The sequence below is a fragment of the Palaemon carinicauda genome, chromosome 37, assembly GCF_036898095.1.
Source record: "Palaemon carinicauda isolate YSFRI2023 chromosome 37, ASM3689809v2, whole genome shotgun sequence".
In the NCBI taxonomy this organism is placed as follows: domain Eukaryota; kingdom Metazoa; phylum Arthropoda; class Malacostraca; order Decapoda; family Palaemonidae; genus Palaemon; species Palaemon carinicauda.
Genome location: NC_090761.1, coordinates 53,438,748 through 53,442,811, shown reverse-complemented (window position 1 = coordinate 53,442,811; position 4,064 = coordinate 53,438,748). Strand labels below are relative to the sequence as shown.

The following is a 4,064-nucleotide window of genomic DNA, read 5'->3' as shown; positions in this document are numbered from 1 at the left end:
ATGCTATGAACTTCCTTGTCACCATCGGTTAGACACGGAACTAAGAATTGCAGTCTATTTGCAGACACCTATCAGATTTGAAAAGCTAGAGGCTATGCACATAGCTACGTACCCGGGTTTGGGAGGGTAATAGTAGGACCTGGTGGGTGTTGGCAACCTGCGTAGGGGCGCTGAAGGGGGGTTTACCTGTTCCTGACTAGACGGGTCTCACAATATACACTCAAACTCGCAGCTCCTCCTCTCTATCCGCCTTCTAGGTCAGTATGGTGGAAGACAGTGCGCGGGAAAGTGGCTATTCATGAAGCTACGTACAGTGATGAGACCGTCAGCGCGTCGAGCGTGAAACTTGATAAACAATGATAGTATGATACACAAAGTGTTTATAAATTAAGCATACTTTACGGATTTATCAATTTCGGTTTGTGATAGTGATAATGCATTGTTGCCTCAAATAGTGTTAACCTAAAATGCTGAGGATAGTAAGGTTTTATGGTGTAGAGGCGCATGTTGGACTAGAAAACTTATTGTGTTTTGTCTTGTGCGCGAATAAACATCATCATTTGAAAGCGAAACGTAATTCGTGTTTGTTTTAGAAAATACCATGCAAAAAGAAAAAGGTATTGGTATTGTAAATTCAAATAGAAAATGACAGTGATTTTGATAGAAGACCCATATATTTTGACACAAACATCTGACTTTAGTGTATTGATTGAGACTTGTTTGCTTATCAGAAAACTACTTAATTTGTTTTTAATTTTATCCTCTAAAAATAATGCATTTTTCAATAGCTACTAATAACCAGTCAATAGTGAATGTGGATGTATTATTTGTGAAACATAATTGTGCATTTCGTTCCAGGATCAGTGAAATGTTTACTATATCTATCTATCTATCTATATATACACACACACATATATATATATATATATATATATATATATATATATATATGTATATATATATATATATATATATATATATATATATATATATATATATATCTATATATATATATATATATATATATATATATATATATATATATATATATATATATATATATATATATATATATATATATATATATATATATATATATATATATATAGAAGGCAGTGACTATTTTTCGCCGTAAATGTTCATGATAAGAATAAGTCGTTGGTTGATAAACAAAATTGCTGCAGGTGATAATTCTGCTCACAGTGGAAACATATTACTAACAGACATAGATGTGACACTTACATAAATATCAACCAACCAATCAGCTTATAGCTGAACTCTTCAAGCACATTATGTGATATGACATATTGTTTAAATTCTTTCTGTGGCATCATTTACTCTCTCTCTCTCTCTCTCTCTCTCTCTCTCTCTCTCTCTCTCTCTCTCTCTCTCTCTCTCTCTCTCTATATATATATATATATATATATATATATATATATATATATATATATATATATATATATATATATATATATATATATATATGGAGGAGGGGTTTTAGAGAACTCAATTTCTTTCTTTTAATAGACCGTTTAAATCGAAATAAATGAAGCTAGAGGTTAGAAGTTCAAGAGGGTAAATGTAAAGAGGGAATTTTAGAGAGGAGACAATAGGCCTAACCCCTTCACCCAACCACTTTTCAAACTCGTATGACGGGCCGTCATTTTCCATTTAAAAATATACAAATATAATTACCTCTTTTATTTTTAATTCCGTTATCTGAGCCGAGTTGCGTTTTAAAGCCTTGTAATGAAGTGTTAGCCTCTAAAATAGATGAACTTCTCACTGCCCCTAGAGGGTTGAGGTAGATTTCCTAACCCCATTTTTGTAGAAACCGCACCCAACCTACACTGACTTCCCAACTAGCCGAGTCTCTTTGGAATGTCTAAGCAGGATAATGAATGGCTTTGTACGTTGTTTCATTCTCGTAATTCATATGTGTAGGAGATGATGCAGTTTTTATTTTTTAGATTTAGGCTGGAATGTTTTTGCTTTATTTCGTGATATTCTCGAATACGTTTTCTTATTCGTATCTTTGAATTGCCAAAGCATAAAACTTACTAAGATATCTTATTTTTAATTTCAAAGAGCTATATTTCTCCCTGATTATAACAGTTTTGTATGAGAAAAAGTATTCTGATTTCGAAAAGTTCATTTATATTTTAATTTTCGTAGGGCTGGTGAAGTATTTCCTTGACTTATTAATGTCATTGTTGAAATATGATATAAATTTAATGTGATTTACACAATCATATCTGTTATATTGATATGAATAGATTTTTTAAACCAGTTCAGCTCTCATGGTGGTCAATATTAGAAGAGAAATTAGATGTTTGTTCCAGATGGTTAAGCCCTTGGTTCTCAGACCTTTTATGTGATGATGTTTCCCCATGCCCATATACCCAACTTTCTACACTACAGTGGACTAGCCACTAGTTGTACCTTATTCTCTGCATAAGTCAACATAGGCACAATAGATTTTCCAGTAAACAGGCTGAGAAACTTTCTTGGATCGATACTGGTTCTCATGATGAGAATTTCGTGTTATCTAACTTCACTGTCAAAACGCCTTGCTTTCCATTTCCTGTCATCACTTTCTCAACATAGTCTCTGTCTACATTTTCATAAATTTCATCCAAGTAAATCTGAAACAGGGTTCTAAGTTAGCAAGAATCCGCACTGTTGAAATTCGACAGTTTTTAGATAAAAAGTAGGTCTAGGTTTTCCAGTACATATGGTACCTATAGGATACCAGCTGACAATATCGCTTACAATTTTCTCCTGGATGATGTAAAAGCCGTGTCTAGTAAACTACCGTTTCTCTTTCATCGTTATGTCATTTGTATAAGAAACTTCCATGATATCTCATGTGGTATCATTTCTCAATTTGCTTACTCGATCAAATCAACAAAATCTTCTAGATGTATTATCTTTGCCATGCTATAATTCGTGTCAGTGCAGTGATATCTACAATGTGAAATTATTATTTTCATTATTGTTATTATTATGTCTCCATGACATCACTCCCCACCCTAAAATGATGAAGTCGCTCAGTTTTTTTTTTTCTGAAATATTCATGGAATTCTTACCTCAGCTCTCTCTTTCTCTCTGAGAGCAGGAAAGGTTAAAGCGCTATAGAGGTGGCCATGTCTGGCAGGGTTTCCTGGCTAGGAGATGCAGAGAAAGTGCCTAGAAGCGAGAGTGGGAGAAACACCTAACAATGAAACAGTTGATTACAGTTTTGCTCTTTTCGTGATGTTTCAAGTTTTTCTTTTGTTAGTGTTAGATTGGTAGATAAATAGAGAGTGAAACCGAGATAGAGAAAGTATAAATGAGAAATGGAAAGAGACGAACTGGGGTAAGATAAAGATGAAGAGAATGGGGGAATGAGAGGAAGATCTTAATAGACCTTGAGAGAGAGAGAGAGAGAGAGAGAGAGAGAGAGAGAGAGAGAGAGAGAGAGAGAGAGAGAGAGAGAAATGGATGTAAGATAAAGAATGCCCGATGGAGAGGGAGATCTAAAGGGACCTTGAGAGAGAGAGAGAGAGAGAGAGAGAGAGAGAGAGAGAGAGAGAGAGAGAGAGAGAGAGAGAGAGAGAGAGAGGAAATATTTTAAGATAAAGAATGGCCGATTGAGAGGAAGATCTAAATAGACATTGAGAGAGAGAGAGAGAGAGAGAGAGAGAGAGAGAGAGAGAGAGAGAGAGAGAGAGAGAGAAATGGATGTAAGATAAAGAATGCCCGATGGAGAGGGAGATCTAAAGGGACCTTGAGAGAGAGAGAGAGAGAGAGAGAGAGAGAGAGAGAGAGAGAGAGAGAGAGAGAGAGAGAGAGGTTACAAGTGTAAGACAACGATGCAGAAAAACTAGGTTGCAAGAGTTAGACATAACGATGCAGAAAAACTGGAATATTGGGAGAGATACTGAGAGAGAGCGTAGCTGCTCCTGTCAGCTATCCTTCCTTCCTGTTCAGCCACTAAATGCTCTTTATCTAGGTTAGAGAGTTAAAGGGTCCTTCGACTGGCCAGACGGTATTACATTGGAATTCTCTCTCTGGTTACGGCT

At 35.5% G+C, this 4,064-nt stretch overlaps 1 protein-coding gene across 3 annotated transcripts in view; it reads left to right on the top strand.

Moving 5' to 3' along the window:
• The first annotated feature begins 203 nt into the window (after positions 1-203).
• Positions 204-4,064, top strand: part of LOC137629104 (uncharacterized) — a 261,346-nt gene continuing 257,485 nt past the window's right edge. Inside the window, exon 1 of one of the 3 annotated variants that reach the window (XM_068360378.1) lies at positions 204-257. The gene's annotated coding sequence lies outside the window, so the exon portion shown is untranslated. Of the gene's footprint in view, positions 419-4,064 lie in introns of all 3 variants that reach the window. The other 2 variants (XM_068360374.1, XM_068360375.1) reach the window with 2 other exon arrangements.